Below are 21,197 nucleotides of genomic sequence, written 5' to 3'. Positions count from 1 at the left end.
CTTTCACCATGGCATTGCATTCATTTAGATCACTTGCATTCATTTTGTGTTTGTCATTATTATCAAAATAATAAAGACTATCATTCATATAACCCGAACCAACATATTTATTTCCAAAATAAATAATGCAAACATCATCTGTGAACTAAAATTCATAGCCATTTCTAGTCAAACTAGATATAGAAATGATGTTCTTAAAAGCATCAGCTACATATAAAATATTATCCAAACACAAAACATGTCCAGACATGTAAAAAGATTTAGATCCTATGGCTAAAGCTTCAACAGTTAAGCCATCGTCAATCCGGAGTCTAAGATCTCAAAAACACAAGCTACTACTATTTGCTAGTTCCTCCATATCATAAGAAATGTAAGAACTGGCACCAGTATCTAAAACCCAAGCTGTAGATGAACTATGAGCATCATCAAAATCTAAAAAAAAAGATATGGACATACCTTTCGAAGGTGTATTCTTCTTGTCCTTCAAAGAAGTAAGATACTCTGGGTAGTTCCTTTTCCAGTGCCCATCCTTATGGCAGTGGAAACACTTTCCTTTGCCACCATCAGCTTTAGTCTTCTCTTTATATTTAGCTATTTTCATGGAAAGACCAGGAATCTAAGGTTTCTTTTTCTTATTGCCCTTCTTCTTGTTGGACTTTCCAGCAGAAGAAAATGCAATCAAAGCTACCTCTTTTCCTTTATTGCCCGACATATTCTTTTGGGCAATAACCAGCATGTTGAGTAAACTAGCCAAGGTGCATTCCTGCTTAGTCATATGGAAATTTATCACAAAATTTCCAAATGACTCAGGAAGGGACTGAAGGATCAAATCCGTCTGCAGTTAGAAATCCATGTTAAAGTCAAGATGTTCCAACTGCTCAATCAGCCGAATCATCTTGTGGACAAGATCCTCAACATTCTGTCCCTCAGACATCCTCATGCGGAACAGCTGTCTAGATATCTCATACCTAGCATTCCTACTGTGCTCACCATACAACTCTTGTAGTTGAAGGAGGATCTCACTCGCACTCTACATGTTCTCATGCTGCTGCTGTAACTCATTACTCATAGAAGCAAGCATGTAACACTTAGCTCTCATATCATGCCCTTCCACTTGTCCAAATTTTCATGTTCCTCTTGAGTAGCCTCTGGATGTAAGGGACCAGGAACATTTAAATCTAGAACATATCCTATATGTTCAAGGTTCAGGACAAGTTTCAAATTTCTTAGCCAATCAGATAGATCAGGTCCTGTCAACCAGATCAAGTATGCTTGCAATGATATTGGATGGTGGTGGTTATTCTGTGCTCATTGTTATCAGAAAATTAACTGCAGAAAATAACCAGATTAATTAGTAAATGTATCATGTATTTAACCAAAATGATTATGGTCTTTTAATCAAATTGGTCCTCCCACTAACTTAGCGAATCCTACACTTTCAAAGTAGAAAATTGAAATCCTAGTTGGATGGATTTCTAGTGGGTGATTGAATTCTTATAATCCTATTGATCATCCTTAGGTACATCCATTATTGGAATTACAACAAACTATAAGCGAGCAACTCCTTGCCCATCACATCTCATGTGAGGTTTAATCCTTTACCTAGCCCCTAATGCTCAAAATCTCAGGTACATCCATTATTGACTTATCTTACATTAGTTAAGTTGATCCCATTGAGCCAGTAATTATGCAAATAATTTTAATGTCCTCAGGTACATCCAATATTGGCCACCAAACCATTTACATATTTACAATATCTCATCCTTAACAATTATTCTTAAAAAAATCTCTTAAATTAATTGCATCATATGCAACTATTTAAAATTCCTTAAAATAATTGCCCCAATGGAGGGCCAATGTTATAATTACTTTAATTATACCATTTCTAACTTAATCATTTATTTGGAAGATTTTATGGTCGTCCTAATTACTATTAAGGTCTCACTTTTCACATTATCCAATTAGCATGCATATATCATATACTTGCATACATTCCCATACATCTAATGCATTCATGGATAATAAATATGTTATGATCATGGACTTTCTAAAGGATTCAATTTTGAGCCACCAAGAATTGAATAAGGGCATTCCTAGGTGCATTTCATTCATTCATATTACAAAAGTTGCTAAAGGAGTACATAATCAACACTTGATCTTGAATTCCTCCCACTGGTCCCACCAATGCTCTTGACCTCCTTGATCTTCTTGCAATCCAATTACATAGTAATCCTTGGCATACCAAGGCGAATTTACAAGAACTAAATAAATGAAATTACAACCCAAAAATATTACAACCTTTATATTACATGCCCAAAATAAATTAAAATAAATTAATTAATTTACAACCCAAAGAAACATAAAAGAAATAAATCCAATCACATTGGTCTTTTATAGTCCATGATCATCCATCATACATATCACTATTTAATAATTAAATAAAACATACATACTTAAATTAAATTGAATATCTCATATTCAACTTAAAAATCCATATTTGAATATGATTAATATAAATTTAAAAATTCAGATTTAAATCATATTCAAACAAATTTAAAAATTCAGATTTGAATCACATTTAAACAAATTTAATTGTGTGATTATATTTCTAATTAAACAATTTAATTAAACATAAAATGGACCTTAGATCATACAACAATTGCACATTCACCATCCATTTACCTTTGCGTACCATTGTGGTGCATCAAACATGCGCACCATGGTGTTCATCAAACATGTCGCCACCTTGCTTTGCAACCAGCAATGAACTTTTGATCTCATGATCAAATCACACAATTAAATCATATAATCAACAATCTAAATGGCTAATATAGTGGCTCTGATACCAATTGAAGGAGCGGAAGCATGAAAAATACAAGTTTAGATCATTGAATTCAAAAATTTTTCATCTAAGGTCACATGCATCATGCAAGATTCATTTTTATCTATTTGATTTCAATGATAAACAGCATATTAAAACTCTTTTAATATATTTTTGGATTTACATTTGTCATTTAAGATTTTAGAATTAACAGATTAATTCATTAGAACCCTAGATTAAATCATGAACAAGTGCACTAACCTTTTGGTACACTAACCTTTTGATGCACTGCAGTGTGTTTGGCACCTTCGGGATGCGCCTAGGACACCAGATGTTGCCCCTCTAGCTTGTCCACACCAAGATCACCAATGGCAGCCCCTTGAACAGCTTCTAAAGCTTTTCCAATGAATTAGATAATCAGGTTTTGCCTTTTGAGAGATTACAGATGTAAACAGGACACTAGAAACAATTTCTAGTATTTTTAATTCAAGAGATTATTGACAAATCTCTTTGAATTGATGAAAAATGAAGAAGATGAGAAGAAGAACACTTCAAGGGTGGTGGCACCAAGAGAATACAGCAGCTTGTATTTTTGTTCTTTCATCCTTACACTTATATAGCTAGGTCACCACTTAAAACCCTTGCCACATGTCATCTTCTGATTGGCTATAGGTTTAATTGATCCAATCACATTGTGCCAAGTGTCAAACCTATATTTAATCTTGACTTTGATCATCTTACATGATTAAAAGACATATGGCAAGCTTATGTGTAGTGCTATGTGTCACCATCTCATGGTGCCACATGTCACCCTGTGAAATGATCAAAATACCCATGTGTCTTAATTTTGAGTTCTCAATCCAAAATAATTATTTCTCTTCTTCTAATCAATTTATATCAAATATAAATTAATTTATTAATCTCTATTAATTAATTTCTCATTAATTAAATTTATATTTAAATACTTTAAATATAAATTTAACTTATACTATACATCTAATAACCTAAATTTGGTTTCAAGCCATGCTAGAGACTTTGCAATCTAATTGCAAACTAAACCTATTTAATTAATCAATTAAACTCTTTAGTTAATTAATTAAATCATATTTAATTTGGTGATTACTTGTGTATGTGTGTGACTTACTAGGCTCATCACTAATTAGCAATGAGACATGATATCAACTCTTAATATCATCAGAACTCTTTCTTACCATAAATGATTTCTCAAAATCATTTTATGCAGCTCATAAACTATGGTTAACACCTAGCATAACATGCCATAGCCACCCAATTAGTAATAAGGTTTACCTTAAATGAACCTATAATCATATATTACCATGCACTAGAATTTCTCTGTTACATAATCTCAATTCGAGCTAGAGCCATGGTTTATGTCAAACCCCATTTGCTATGAATATTATGTTCTCTTTTAATTCTAATTCTTGATTAAAAAGATTTTCTCATCAAAAACTCTTTTCTGAATAAGTCTATCTGTCCTGGCCAGGAACTTGAAACATCAAGAACAATTAAATGAACATAGGATTTTATCCCTATTTACTTAGGGTAACAGATTCCATCTTGATCAACACCTACCTCCATATATAACTAGTAGGAGCCAACACATGCCCATATACCCATACATAATACAAATATGAAAGCAGTATCAAACTCAAACCACCTATATACAAGATAACTGTGCTATCTCAGGTCTAAAGATTATATGCACTGATATGATTTATGACAATACATTGACAAGAGTAAACTCCATGTGCTTATCATAAATGTCACTGGTTCGGCTTACTTATCATGTATAAGTGCTATCATGTTTGTTATATGGCATGAGACTCACCATTCCATCTTATTTACATCTCATATAAATAACTTGGGAACAAAAATGATTATAATCTTTCTGGATAAGTCATGTCCTTATTGTGAAGTATCCTCGATTATGAACCAATTGATGATACCTTGTGCTAGAAATACTGTCACTCATATTCTTAACAACTTAAGAATAATATTTCTAACAAAATATCAATGGACCTTTTCTATTACACATAAATATATTATGTAAACGAAAAAGTGAAAATGCCTTTTATTAATAAAACATGTATAAGATACATGCTAAATGATATGCTCTAGGGCATACTACTAACAAGAAGGAGCTCAACCTTAGACAAAGGCGATGGATTGAGTTCCTGAAGGACTATGATTGTGTGATAGACTACCATCCTGGGAAGGCAAATTTAGTTGTTGATGCCTTGAGCAGAAAGTCCATTGCTGCATTAAGATCATTGCATGCCCATTTGTCCTTAGCTCATGATAGAGCTATATTGGCTAAGTTGCAAGTAAAGCCAGACCTGCTACAGCAGATACAAGATGGGCAGAAGATAGATGAAAAGCTAAGAACTATCATGGGCAGAATCACAGAGGGGAAGGAAACTGAATATGAGGTAAAAGAAAATGGGTGTTTGTACTACAAAGGAAGAATGTGTATACCAGAGAATAGGGAATTGAAGACCAGTATTATGAAAGAAGCACATCACAGTGTTTATGCTATGTACCCAGGAAGTACTAAAATATACCCTTGATCTGAAGTCTCATTATTGGTGGCCTAGTATGAAGAAGGACATAGCTGACTACGTGACTAGATGTTTGACATGTCATCAAGTCAAGGCAGAACATCAAGTTCCATCAGGTTTGTTAAAGCCCATAAGTATACCTGAATGGAAATGGGACCAGGTCACCATAGATTTCGTTAGTGGTCTACCACTCACCCAGAAGAAACATGATATAGTATGGGTGATAGTAGATAGATTAACCAAGTCAGCCCATTTTCTGTCAGTTAGAACTGACTATTCACTGGAGAAGCTAGCAGAGTTGTATATTAGTGAGATAGTTAGACAGTATGGAATCCCACTTTCCATCATATCTAATAGAGACTCGAGGTTCACATCCAGAATTTGGAAGAAGTTGTAAGAAGCCTTGGGTACACAACTCTATTTTAGCATGGCTTTTCATCCTCAAACGGATGGACAGTTGGAACGAGTGATTCAGGTAAAACTTTAAAACTCATTAAATTATTACAAATATTAAAAATTGAAATGATAGTAATAACATGAAATATGTGATAGGTCCTTGAGCATATGCTAAGGAGTTATGTCATTGAGTTCGAGGGAAGTTGGGACAGATACTTCCCACTGGCAGAATTTGCTTACAATAATAGCTACCAGAGTAGCATTCAGATGGCTCCTTATGAGGCATTGTATGGGAGGAGGTGTAGAACACCGATATGTTAGACTGAACTAGGTGAAGATAAGCTTGTGGGACCAGACCTAGTGAAACAAAGGAGAAAGTGAAGTTGATAAAAGTTAACTTGAAAGTTACCTCAGATAGATAGAAGTCTTACGCTGACTTGAGGAGAAAAGACATAAAATATGAAGTTGGTGACAAGGTATTTCTTAAAGTATCACCATGGAAGAAAATATTGAGGTTTGGGAGACAGGGTAAGTTAAGCCATAGGTTCATTGGCCCATATGAAATTATTGAACATGTGGGTCCAGTAGCCTATAGGCTAGCTTTAGCATTAGAGCTGGACAAAATCCATAATGTATTTCATGTGTCTATGCTAAGAAGGTACAGATTAGACCCTTCACATGTCATATCCATGGAAGAGACTGAAATACAACTAGACTTGACATGTGAAGAGGAACTAATAAGGATTTAGCTTAGGAAGTTAAGGAATTGAGGAACAAGTAGATTCCATTGGTAAAAGTGCTTTGGAGGCACCACAACATCGAAGAGGTAACCTAGGAAAGTGAAAGTGAAGAAATGATGAGGCAACAGTTCCCTCAACTGTTTGCATCAGGTAAATTTCGAGGGCAAAATTTTTTTTAGAGGGGAAGAGTTGTAACTCCTTCACTTGATGTAGTCCGTATATTTTACTGTTTAGATGACTAATATTTGTTCGGACAGCCAAAATATTAAGAACTATATTTAAACTAGAGTGATGAGTCATAAATAACCCAAATAATGATAAAAAAAATTAAAGAAAAATTTAAGCAATGAAATGTACTAAGGTTAAATGAGTCGTAGCTCCGGCAATGGGTAACCCTAACTGGAAGCGACTGTGAAGACAGTTGCTGACCCTAGACCCATGGGGAAACCTTGTGAAATAATTTTTGGGACTCAGGTGAAGAGTTATTAATAATTAGATGACAATATAATGCCAGGAAAATTTTTGAAAATCAGTACAGACAATTTTAACTTGGTATATAAAACGAAGGGCATTTTCATCATTTTATCTTTAGAGATGATTTTTGACCAACTTGTCTATTCAAGTAAGTGAAATTTATAACATAAAATGTGAATAAATATTGATGAAAATTTTAATAAAAATGAGTGAAAGAAAGAAGAAAGAAAAACCAAACAAAAAGAAATTTAAATTCAATTATGACATAAGCATTAAGTCACCATGATGTAATTAAAATTTTATCCACCACTCACATTTAACCAAGCTTAATTATAAAAGTCAAAAGAAAATAAATTAAATTAAAAACCATCATCTTCTTCCTTGCTCCCAAGTTCGCCAAACCATTGCTTTTGAGGGAACCACCATTGTTGTTCACACAAGCTTCATTTCCCACTCAATTTCACCATAAAACCTCTTGCTTCTTTCATTAAAACTCATCCTTGTACCTTGAACAAGCATTAGGCAGCAAAAAGAAGTAGGAAAAGGGAAGTTTAGAAAGCTTGAGATTAGTTCACTTGAAGGTTAGTGCCAATTCCTTTCTCTCTTTCTTTATATTCCTTGTTAGGACAGTAAATTGAATTAGAAATTGTTGAAATTTAAACAAAATATATATGTTTGGACCTTTCTTGATTTTCGGTAGCCATGGTAGGGAGAAGAATTAGGGTGTGTAATTCAATTTAAACTTAAATTCTAGTTTGGTTATGAGCATATATATGAAGTATAGTGTAAATTGCATGTGTTAGGTGAAATTGAGAATTTGTAGTTAGGGTTTTGAACCCAAAATTTGGGGGTTTGTGGAATTGATGATGAATTGGTGTTCTAATGGTCAATTAGTGACCATTTGGTATAGTTTGACCTAAATTTGGAATGAATTGTGGTATTGAATGGTGAAATGGTTAAGCTGCCCTATGTGCCAGAAATTCTAGACTTGAGTCCAGTGTGTTTGGGTAGCAATAAGTTGACTTGTAGCTTCAATTGGTGTAAAGCCAATTAGAGGTGAAACTAGGGACATAATGCCGCATTTTTTATTAAGAGACCCTGCCCAGAAATCTAACTTAAAGTGACCTAAATTTTACCTAAATCTAGGTAATTAAAAATCTGGACCTAGAAAATGACTAAAAGAATAGTGTTCGTTCAAATGGCCATAACTTTATGTAGAGAGGTCCAAATAACCTTATTCTTGAACCCATGGAAAGCTTAGACATAGTAGAACAACTTTCATGCAGAACAAAAACCCAAATTCTGACCCTAGCCAATTTAAATTGCTAACCAAAATTACGTTATCAAAACTACCAGAACCAAATTTGCCCAGAAAATCTGAGAATGGACTAATCCGGCCAGTTATGGTAAAAATACCATAACTTGAGCTACAAAACTCTAAATGGAGTGATTCAAAAAGAAAATTAAAGTAGACACATTAAGGAACAACTTTGATGAAGAAAGTTAGTCAAATTTCAACTGTAAATTGGTCCAATAGAATAGTAAACATAAGTGACCAAATCTGAAAATTTGAAATAACTTCTAATGAGCCTTAAATTGAAATTGGCAACCAATGGCAACAAATGTAAAATCCAAAATATGGTATTATAGTGCAATTAGAACTTGCATACCTATTATCATTGAAAAAGTCAACATTTTTGCATGAATAGTAATGTGAATAGTAATCACCACAACTTCAAATGCAAATAACCAAATATTTAACTTTGTCAACATGCCCTAGTATGCCTAGAATGATTGGTTTGGATCGTTTGGCATGTCAATGGGGTTTCAATTGCAGTACTGCCCATGGCTTCGCGTCATTACGTGAATTATGGCGTTTAGTGTCATTTTGTGATATTATGGCTTTTAGCCATTTTGCTATAATTGACATATTCGGCTTTATGCCCGATTACTATTATGGCTTATTAGTCGTTCTGTTATACACCTGGCAGACGCTATGTGACCGATGGTGTGACGGCCTGAGGTACTTGATACTCAGTGCCAGTTTACCCATTTATCCATTCCAGTCAACTGGTATAGGTTACTTGGGCAATCAAAATAAGACTTAAAAATTTATAACTAAGTAATGAACATAAAAAGCACTAAATTAAGAATATTACGAATAATTATCAAAAATCCAGTCTAAATGAAATAACAGCAAAAATTTCTGCATATTTATTTATTTAGTTTATTTTTATTTTATATTGGCACCACTAAGCTTTATTGCTTAGTGCATCACTTTTTAGCATGCGTAAGTTCTGGAGATACACAGCGAGAGCCCAAAGCAGATCAGAACCGAGGATCGTAATCGGATTCGCATTGTGTCCAGTGTCACTACATCTGCAGTGCGTGCATTTTGGTAGGACCCACTAGGCCTATCAGTGATTTTGTATTTTGTATTTAGACTTTTAGTTTGTCATGTAAATTATAAACTCATGTAATTATTTGTAAATTATGTAATTAATGAGATTTCCATCTTTTAGTTATGAAATTCGAATATGAATTTATTTGTGTATGAAATTATGAGTTGCAATATTGAGATGAAATATTGGAATTGAATATGAGAAAGAATTTACATTATTGAAATTATATTGTTGAGATTTTTAACAGGTGAAAATCATCGAAATTACGCATAAATTAGGTGAAGCTCTGTCAGTTTCTCCGTCTGATAAATTGACCCTAAAGTAAAAAAATAAAATGTAAATACTAAGAAAAAGAAATAAGATAAGTTAAGGTGCTCCGGCACCGTGTGTAACATGCCTCGCTCGGCTACACTGTAGATGGGTAAGGGGTGTCACAGAAGTTCCATAAGTCTAAAGCTGCAGAAAATCCTCTTCGGTTCTTTTGTTCTATTTCTTTAAGCAGACTTTTTATACTCTTTCATTTTATTTTCATTATGTTTGTTAAACCCACCATGAGTGGGTAATTCCTTTATTCTGGAATTAGGAGAGTAGCGCTTGTAATCGTTGTTATGGATCAATATTGAGTTTTATTTATTGGATTTGAGTTTTGTTCTTTGATTTAATATTCTGTGTTCTTAATGCATGCGATGTGTTGGTACCCACTTAGACATGACATAAGATACTAATTGGATGACTAAAAGGTGAAGGTTAGTGTTAGAAAATTAGAATATTGAACTTAGGAAATCTGACCTAGAGATAGGCTAAAATCCTTCATGGAGTTCCATAATTAGTCATAGATCTTAAAGGATTTTTATTAAGATTAATCGCCAACGAAAGTAGGGTTTGGTCCTGGTTGAAAAACACCTTAGGTGCCTTGAGAGAGGACCTAGGATTAGGATTAATTTCCATCAAAGCAGCGATTCTTAATCCGATGAATAGACAAGATTAAAATCCATAATAAAGTTAAAGTGTGAAATCTTAATTCTGGAATTACTTTAATAGATAGTTTTATTCAAAATTTATTTTCAGCATTCAAAATAGATTTAATTCACTATTCATCTATATTCGGTAGCCTAAACAGTCAGAATTGCTGTGTAGCTTGGTACTTGCTAACTAAATTCCTTGTGGGAGATACTCTACTCACTACTTTATTACTTATTAGTGATCTGTGCACTTGCGAGGTTGAAAAACTAGCAAACAGGTTATAGTATCAAATCAAACTTATTTTATTATTTTGATTTGGTTCCATTTTTTTAATAAGAATTAAACTAAAATTGTATTCAAACCATACTGAGCCCATATCAAATTAGTACCAAACCAAGGATCGATTTACATATATACCTAATATCATATTTCATTCTTTTATTTTTTTTTAATATTTTAGTTATAAAAACATTAAATCACTTTGCAATTTTTAATTATAAGTTTATTGGTATATTATATTATATGTTTAATCCTTAATTGTATATATATCTTATAGTTAAAAATTATATAATTAATAAATAGAAAAAATGTGTATTATATGATATACTAGCTAAATGCTTGTGCTATGCATAAGTTTAATAAAAAAATTCATTTTTATATTCAATTTAAATTTTAATATTTCACTTTTTATTGAAATCATTTTTAATCTTTTTATATAATTTGATTATTAAAATTTATAGTAAGAATAATTCTCTCACTTAAATATTTTAGTTTTAATCTTTAAATATCCAATTTAGACTTTTCAATAAAATTTCATTTTTATTACTCTTTATAATTCATTTTCTATGAAAAAAATAAATTAGTTAACTTATAAAATTAAACTATATCATTACTCGTAAAAATAAATAAATGAAAATTATTTAAAAAATTATAAAAGTGTCATAATGATGATCAGTAGACAAATAACAAAAATAACTAAAAAAATAAAAATAAAAAATATGAAAAATCAATATTAAAAGCTCATCTTCGTATACATTTATAAATAAATATATTTGCCTTACAACTATTGCTCTTTTTGTAATTGCTTCTACTTGATCTTTAGATTTTAAATCCAAATGACTCTTTCTTATATTATAAGGAATTAGAAATCAGCGAAATGTAAATAAATTTTAAGAATCGAGACTAATAAATAAAACTTGAATAGAAACTATGTAAAATAGAACAAATCAAAGCATAATTTGAAAAGTAATAAAAAAAAGTTTTGCAGAATGGCACAAAATGCTTTCTAATTTCTATTTATAGCCAAGATAATAAAGAATAGTTCAAGTAACAAATAACAAAAATAACTAAAAGAATAAAAATAAAAAAATATGAAAAATCAATATTGAAAGCTCATCTTCGCGTACATTTATAAATAAATATATTTACCTTACTACTATTGCTCTTTTTGTAATTGCTGCTACTTGATCTTTTGATTTTAAATCCAAAGGACTCTTTCTTATATTATAAGGAATTAGAAATCAGGGAAATGTAAATAAATTTTGAGAATCGAGACTAATAAATAAAACTTGAATAGAAACTATGTAAAATAGAACAAATCAAAGCATAATTTGAAAAGTAATAAAAAAAAGTTTTGCAGAATGGCACAAAATGCTTTCTAATTTCTATTTATAGCCAAGATAATAAAGAATAGTTCAAGTAACAAATAACAAAAATAACTAAAAGAATAAAAATAAAAAAATATGAAAAATCAATATTGAAAGCTCATCTTCGCGTACATTTATAAATAAATATATTTACCTTACTACTATTGCTCTTTTTGTAATTGCTGCTACTTGATCTTTTGATTTTAAATCCAAAGGACTCTTTCTTATATTATAAGGAATTAGAAATCAGCGAAATGTAAATAAATTTTGAGAATCGAGACTAATAAATAAAACTTGAATAGAACAATGTAAAATAGAACAAATCAAAGCATAATTTGAGAAGCAATAAAAAAAAAAAGTTTTGTAGAATGGCACAAAATGCTTTCTAGTTCTATTTATAGCCAAGATAATAAAGAATAGTTCAAGTCAATTTAATTCAACCATTAAACAAATTTACTTTAAAAAAACATTACAACACTAATTTTGGCATTCAATGTTTGGCTATTCAATGGTCATTAATGGCCATAAGTTACAAATTAATAATTTATTATTTTATTTTTTATGATAAATATAAAGTAATTAATTAAAGAAAAGTTAAAACTTTAACACAACTTTTCATCCCCAGACGGAAGGATAGTCGGAACGAGTAATTCAGGTAAAACTTTAAAACTCATTGAACTATTATAAATAATAAATTGAAACGATAGTAATAACATAAAATATGTGATAGGTGCCTCAGGACATGCTAAGAAATTGTGTTATTGAGTTTGAAGGGAGTTGAGATAGATATCTCCCACTAGCAGAATTCGCATACAACAATAGCTACCAGAGTAGCATACAAATGGCTCCTTATGAAGCACTGTATGAGAGGAAGTGTCGAACACTAGTGTGTTGGACTGAGTTGGGCGAAGATAAGCTTGTGGGACTGTGGGGGTGGGGGACGTGAATCGAAATATCATCCATTAGAATTATATAAAATGCACCAGGTAATGCCCAGGAAAGACGGTGGAGTCACAATGGTCTCACTTAAGTACCACCTCCTTAGACAGCATTTCCTAGACATGCACTTCATACAATCCTAATAGAATCAAACCACTGGTAAGTATCGTCTTCCCATAACACTACCACGGTACTAAGGATTTATGCCACGAAGGCATAGATAAACAGGAGTCGCCACCCGAGTAATAACCGGGACATATTCAGTGTTTCTTCCGAGGGTCATGGATGGCAACTTACTCCTTGCAGAGTTTCCACAACCGTCATTACCATAGCCCAATGTCTAGGTTCGGGATAGTGGGTACATAAGGGGAAGGTGTTAGGCACCCCTTACGCTTGGTCTAACCTCGTTGATTCGAGTGCCAGTCCTCTACTAATGTTTCTAGAAGTCTTATTTATTATTCCTTTATTAAACTTTATCCTAAAAAATACAATTCTAATCCTACACACGCAAGTAATTCACAAAGGGTTGTTGTTTACACACAATTTTCATGCACAAGTAATTCCTATCTATGGGATTGCTAATTATTTAAATGATATTTACCAGATGACTAAAATTAATTTATTATTGAGAATTTAATTTACAAAAAAATTCAATTTCAAATAACCCTACGTTTCTATTTAACCTAATTAATTAATTTTCATCAAGTTACCCTAAGGATAATTGAACTAAGTTAATTATGTACATGTGTAATTTATTCTAATATCACATAAAGCCCAAACAATCACAACCTATTAAAGATTTCTAACATTCAAATTTATTTTACAATTACCAAGTATTAAATTAAATTTATTTACATGCCAATGTTAGTTTAATTTACAAACAAGATTAATTTTAATTTATAAAGTATTTATTTAAATTAATTACATGCAAAAGTCAGTTAAATTAATAACAAAGTTAATTTTAATTTACCAAATAAAAGTTCTATTATTACTACAATTTCATGCCAATGATTCCAGGAGTTTAGAGCTACTTACCTGTTGGTAAATGCAGTTGCCATTGGGGCAAGCTACCCTTAAAAAAGGGTCTTCTCGTCTAGTATGGCAATGATATCCCTGGCTTACTCCCGTTTAGCTCCATATAAGCTCCACGCAAATGCCCTCTTTGGTACTTACCTTAGGGCTATTTACCAATTTTGTTTGTAATAAAAAAATAAAGAAACTAAAGAAAATAAAAGAAATAAAGAAAATATTAATAACAATTTACATTGGATTCTAACTCTAGTCTCCTAAAGGGTTAAGATTCCTAATTAGTTACAACTATCTAAGTCTTCTAACATGATCCAAACACTTCATAACACTTCTTGAATTAAAATAACATAGAAAAATAGATCAAATATCAATTAAAACCCAAGAAAATACAAGAACATGCATAAATATATAATTTTTAAATTCTGGCAGATTAACGGTAACAAGAAATCCGATTTTTTAGAAATAGTTAGACATGCCTAAAAATCATAAAAAAAAATTACAGAAGACAGCCTACATATCATACAAGATCATAAAATTTATAAATCAAACAAAACCCTAGCCGAATGGTCTACATAAATCGTAACTTTTTTAAATGACAGAATCGTACTACTTTTTTGTAAAATCCATAACTCATTAAGCACAATAGATATGAATGCAAATCCAATTGGAAAAGATTCATAAGATTCTGAAGTTAATTTTAGACACTAGATTTGCACAAAAATATTAAGGAACAAGGGAGATATGGGCTCCACAAGTCGGATATCCTGCAAATCAGGTTTTACAGGAACCCTAACTTCAAATAGCCATAGCTTAAAAAATATTTAAGATTTTTTAGTGATTCTTGAGCCTAAAATTAATGGAATTTCGTGTAGAATATGAATATAATTTTTACAAATTTTTTACAGATTCAGAAAATAAAGAAAAATAATAAAAATACGAGAGACAAAAACTAAATATGTGCAGAGTTGTGTATCCCCTCAAATTAAACATGATTACATGATCTATATGAACATATAAAATAAATTGAAGACAAAGAGCATAGAATTAAAATATTATGTGGCATAGATCTTGAAAAGAAAACAATAAAAACTGACCTTCCAGAAATCTTGTATGAAAATCTTCTTGAAGAAAAGAATAAAATAAGGAAGAACTCAAAGAGTCTTGAATATCTCTAAATTTCCTATAGCTCTGAATTTTCTCTTCCTTTTTCCTCCCATCTCCTTTTCTTTCTTTCTTTTTTCACTTTTTCCCTCCTTTTTCTTCTTTTTTTTTTCTTTTTTATCAGTAGGGTATTTATAGGGTTTTGGGTGAGAGGTGTGATAGGGTTTGGAGTCCTAGCATGATCAAGTTCAACTAAGATTGCAGAATTTGGGTGAGACTGAAATATGGATGAGGTGTTTCAACCAATGGGAAGACAAGGAAAAGGGAAGGCACCAATAGGGAGTGAGGAAGAGGTGTGGTAGGGTTTGAAGTCTTAGTGTGATAAGGTTCAGATAACTTAAATGACTAGGATTGATGAATTTGGATGAGACTAGAATATGGGTGAGGTGTTCCAACCAATAGAAAGAGAGGGAAAGGGGGTGACACCAATAGGGAGTGAGGAAGAGAGTGGGGCCAAGGAGGAGAGAGATATTTTGTTATTTTAATTTTTAGAAAATAATTAAATGGGTTCCATTTAAAATTCCTAACTAGGCTTTCTTAGGCCCATAGAGCCCAATTAAACTTAATTAGATCCATTTAAGAACTACCCATATTAAATTTAAACAAAACAAAATTTTATTTAAATTTAATTAAATTAATTTCCCCAAAACTTTATTATTATTTTTATTTTTTCAAGATTATGCCACGGAATTAATAATTCAGCTCTATGCCTCCAATTATATCTTACAGTCATATAATTTTTCATCATCGGGTTTCCCACGGCCTCAATACACATACTCATCACAAAATAAGGGTTTACAGTTTGCCCCCCACTTTGGCGAAAGTTGAAATCAATGCGAAAGCATTGCTCAAGTTTCGTCAAAGTGAAACTCAAATTTCTAATAACTATGAAACATTTGCTATGAGGATCAAGTATATCTTGCTCGGTCGACATACTCTATGTTATGAGACTAGCTACGGTCTCATAACAGTAATAACTGTGTCATGTGAAAAATGAGTGTATCTTGCTCTGTCGATACACTCTGCGTCATGAGACTAGCTACGGTCTCATAACAGTGATAACTGTGTCATGTGAAAATTGAGTGCATCTTGCTCTGTCAATATACTTTGTGTCATGAGACTAGCTACGGTCTCATGATAATGGCAACAATGTGATTTGAAATGTTGTGGATTTGTATTTAGGACCGCAGTCCTAAACTACCTACGTATCCCTCTCATTATCCTGAGGAAGAATCAGACCCACTCGTAGTTCGACACTTGAAACTGTGGTGATGCATGTTCTTCTACGCCTTACACACCTACAGGTGACATGTTGATGCGTGTTCTTCTACGCCTTACACAACTATGCCATGTGCCCTAAACAACGTCTAAGGACTTACCAAAAAACATCTGTCATGAAATGTTGTGGGTTCGTATTTAGGACCGCGGTCCTAAACTACCTACGTATCCCCCTCGCTATCCTGAGGAAGAATCAGACCCCCTCGTAGTTCGACAATTGAAACTGTGGTGATGCATGTTATTCTACGCCTTACACACCCACAGGTGACATGTTGATGCATGTTCTTCTATGCCTTACACAACTATGTCATGCGTCCTAAACAACGTCTAAGGACTTACCAAAAAATATCTAATTCATTATTTGAAAAAAAAATTGGATGACTGGGTCTCAAAATTTTCTTTGATTTTTATGCTTCATCTATGCTACTTTCTATCATGAGCATGCTGATTTTGCTAGAGATTCTAAAAAAACTTAGTCCTCTGGGGGGCCTCTTTTTGCAAAAACTTTCTTATAACCTCAAAATTTTTGAGAAGAACTGTTCACCAAAAAAGACTTCCTCAAGGTCACAATACAATTTCCCTCTGATTTTTCTTTTTCTTCTCTCCCCCATGCTTCATTATTCTACAGCTATTTCAAAACTTTTCTGCCTTGACTCCTTTATCTTCCATGAACTCAATTCTTTGTGCTCTAACTTTTGCCTGAAATGCTCTTTCGAGTTTTCATTTCAGCGAGCTTGCTCTAACTTTTGCCTAAGCGGCCCTTTCGGGTTTTCCACTTAGCGAGCTCTATTTTTTCTTTTCTTTTTCTTGTTCTTTTTCTCTTTTTTTTTTTGAAATTAGATAATCACCAGGATATTCATATCAAGCACCTATTCTATCATGCTCATAAGGCAATAGGTTAAATCAAAACAATGCAGTTCAATTACTTAATCTTTTGATGTATCCCTCAAGACACAAACATTCACAATCATAATTAAATAAAACATATTCCTGGTTAATGCAATAAAAACTTCTTTATTTATTCAGGTACACCATTACTCCCTCTTACATTTAGTTTTGCCAAATTTCTAACCTTCCAAAGTTAGAAATAAGCTTTATAACCTGCCGAATGGCCTTTTCAGGTTTTCCATCCAGATCTTCTCTCATCTCTCCTTTTGCCTAGACTGCCTTTTACAGGTTTTCAACCTAGCATTTTTTTTCTTTTCTTTTCTTTTTTTTTTCTTTGACCCTTACTTTTGCCTAGATCATCTTTTGTAAGTTTTCATGTAACACCCCAAAGTTCGGTAGTGCGTTCTACTGTTCCGGTGACCAGTGTTGTCCGGACAGCCAGGATGCCTAGAACTACACTTTGACATGAGGGAGGAGACATAAAATAATGAAATACAAGAAAAGAAAATACAAGAAAAACAAAGGAAAAAAATAATAGCAAAGAAAGGTAATCAAGTTAAGCAGTAGGAAACCTAACGATGGGTGATCGATTTGGGAAGTCACGGCGTGGACCGTTGACTAGCTCTCGATCATGGGGAACCCTGGAAAACATTTTTAGGACTTGAATAGAACCTTATTGAAGAATAAATATCATTAGAAAGATCAAAGAAAAATTAAATAATTAGTACAAAGAAAAGTGAGAAATCGAAAAACAGACAAAACCCGGTATTACCGAAAAATCGAGAATGCAACCCGAACAGGGGCATTATGGTCATTTGACATCCCGAAGTGTCATTAGGTATACTACGGGATCATGTTACATCTTACAGAGGGGTAGGGTGTGACATTTCAGCCAAGCGGGCCTATCTCACACAAAGTACCATTTGAGCCTATCTAAATTGACTGGTTCTTGAAATTCATTCCCATCCAAGTCTGATATTCTTACTGTGGTAAGATCTTGTTGACTATGTATGGACCATCCTAGCTTGGGTAAACTTTCCTCTTAATTCAAAAGGGATGGGCCGAGCTTGTTTCAAAATCATGTCTCCCTCTTTGATCTTTCTTGGCTTCACCTTCTTATTAAAGGCTCTAGCTATCTTCCTCTGATAAGCCTGCATATGATACAAGGCTCACATCCTCTTTTCATCAATCAAAGCTAGTTCCTCATATCTCTTCTAGGCCCACTCATTTTCTAGGATCTTAGCTTCTAGCATCACTCTTAATGATTTGACCTCTTGCTTAATGGATAGCACTGCTTTTAGTCCCATACACTAAAGAGAATGAGGTTGCCCCCATGGATGTCTTTGCAGTACTACGATAACCTTAAAGAACATAAGGGAGTTTTTCAGGCCTATCCTTATATGTTTTGAACATTTTTTTTCCAACTAGAATCTTTCCATTCATATGGAGACCACACATTCCTGCATGTATTTCTTTCATTATTTGCTCAGCCTATTTTTCTATCACACATAAGAGTTTGTAGAATTGCCCCCCAGCTAAAGTAAGTTGAGCGACTAATCTATGAATTGTTGCTCTATCTTTTTTGTTGGCTTATTATGAGTATTCTCTCACTTCCAGAGACCTCCTTATGTCTTCATATCATTTTCCTTCTCCCTCTAGGTCCAAATGTGCTACTATTAATCCTTCATAGCATGAAATTTTACTCCTCATTAGGATAACTAGCTAAGTCAACTTTTGATCACTTTTTTCCTATGGGGACACTAGCGTGGCTTGGGAATCAGCCATCTGATTTTAAGCTCGAGGCATGTGCTTCTTGGTACTTTATTAACAAGGCTATAAATTTATCTCTTTCTTCTTGGGTTAAATCTTCAGCTAACTTAATGTCTTTAGGATTATTTGGTGTTCCCAAATTAATAGAGATTGATTTTGATGCATTAATAGAAATAAATTCTAAATGATTATGAATGCCATGCATACGCCTATTAGAATAAACATCAAACTAGTAAGTAAAAGGACTGGTTATGTTATTGATCTTTGCCTCAAAATCTTTATCAAGTACATCAGAATTGGAAACATCAGTATCACTAATGTGAGCAATACAAAAGACAAACTCAAACTTAGGAGTGTAACTTTAGGTTCTTGGCTTCCATGCAGTCTTTAGATCAATAGTGCCAATCTTCTACTCTAATTCTTTCACATGTGATAACCCCTAATCATATGTCAAGGAAATTGCCCCCTCTTTCAAGAACTTAGGAGGTTTTGACTCTTTTTCCTCTTTAGTTGGCTCATAGCCTAAACCATACCTTGTGATCTACCCCTTCATCTCAAGAAAAGTCACCAGACCATCTATACTTTCTCCTAGGCCTGTGCTAAGAAAAAACTTTATCCCTTTCTTCATAGTAGCCACCTTTAAATCCATCTAGTTTTTATAAATCCCAACAACTTGAAAATCAAACACTAGTGGAACTGAACCATCTAGTTGTAATGCAACTACCTCCTCTTCAAAATTGATCAAAATGTCTAAAGGACCCTCATCATAGCTAGAATTATCACAAATATCAACAACCATTATAGACTGAGATTCATTAGGCTTTTGGATGGGTTGGATAGGTTCACTGGGCTTTTGGATGGGTTGGATAAGTTCATTAGGCTTTTGGATGGGTTGGATAAAGTCAATAATTCTGTTAGGGTTATTTGGGGTGATGGAGATCATGTAGAGACCTGGTGTAGGTGGAAATTTTGGCTAGGCATGAGGCTTTGGGTTGATTTTCTGGGTCAATTATCCTTTTGGCATCAATTAGGTCTTAGATATCATGCTTAAGTTGAAAGCATCAGTCGGTGTCATGACTGTGGGCTTGGTAGAACCAGCAACATTGGTTGATATCATAGCTAGGTGGGAGTGGATTTGGTAGTGGTCTGGGTGCTAAAAGCTGTAAGAGGTCTTGAGCTTTGAGACACTCCAAAACTTCAGATAAGGGTTAGCTGAATTGGAAAAATCTCCTTGGGGTGTGAGACACAATTTGAACCTCAATAACTTTAATGCCACTTAATTCGCCTGCCTCGGGGCCTCTTTCTAAAGTTGACCACAATTTTCTCTTCTAGCTCAAACATTTTGGCATTCAATATTTCATCAAGCACGGCCATAGTTTCTTCCATCTTAAGTAGTACAGGTGAAATCCTTACTAGTCTCTTCCCTTCCCTAACCCAAGTGACCTGATTGGAAGTCTCTTTGGTGTGCTTTGAGGCTATGTTTGCTCAAAAAAATAGGATTTAAGGATTAACCTAAGCATGCTACGTACATGAATGTAATGCATGAATGGACCATTTTTTTTTCTTTTTTTTTTTTGCCTTTACTTTTACAAAACCAAAACCGAACCATACCAATAGAACCAAAACTGAACCCAAAACCAGACCATATAAATTGAACTAAAATCGGACCAAAGACTGAATCAAAATTGAAAAAAAAAAAAATCTCCAGAACTGAATCTTCGCCCCCTTATACCTTCAACTCTCACGTGCAGGGTAAGAAAAAAATTCTATCCTAGGCTATGGTACACTGGACACACCAACAGGGGGTGGTCCAGGACGATCCTTCCCTCACAAACAAAGGATTTATATCCTTAAAGTTTAACCATAAGTAAGCATCCTCTTGCTTACCATGGGTTTTAAAATGGACTTGAGCCTATACACACATTGGGCCTATGCATAGGCCTAGGTTCATCTCAACTACCACTAGAACTTATGGTTTAAACAGTAAGGTTATAAATCTAGCACAAAAAAAATCTACGGGGTACCTAGGGTTGAAATCTATGGCTCATGGGCTTCATTGGATAGGAAAAGGGTCATCCATGCGAGAGCTTGTCCATTAAGCACAATGGCCA

This window comes from Hevea brasiliensis, chromosome 13, assembly GCF_030052815.1.
Source record: "Hevea brasiliensis isolate MT/VB/25A 57/8 chromosome 13, ASM3005281v1, whole genome shotgun sequence".
Lineage (NCBI taxonomy): Eukaryota > Viridiplantae > Streptophyta > Magnoliopsida > Malpighiales > Euphorbiaceae > Hevea > Hevea brasiliensis.
This window is presented reverse-complemented; position numbering follows the sequence as displayed.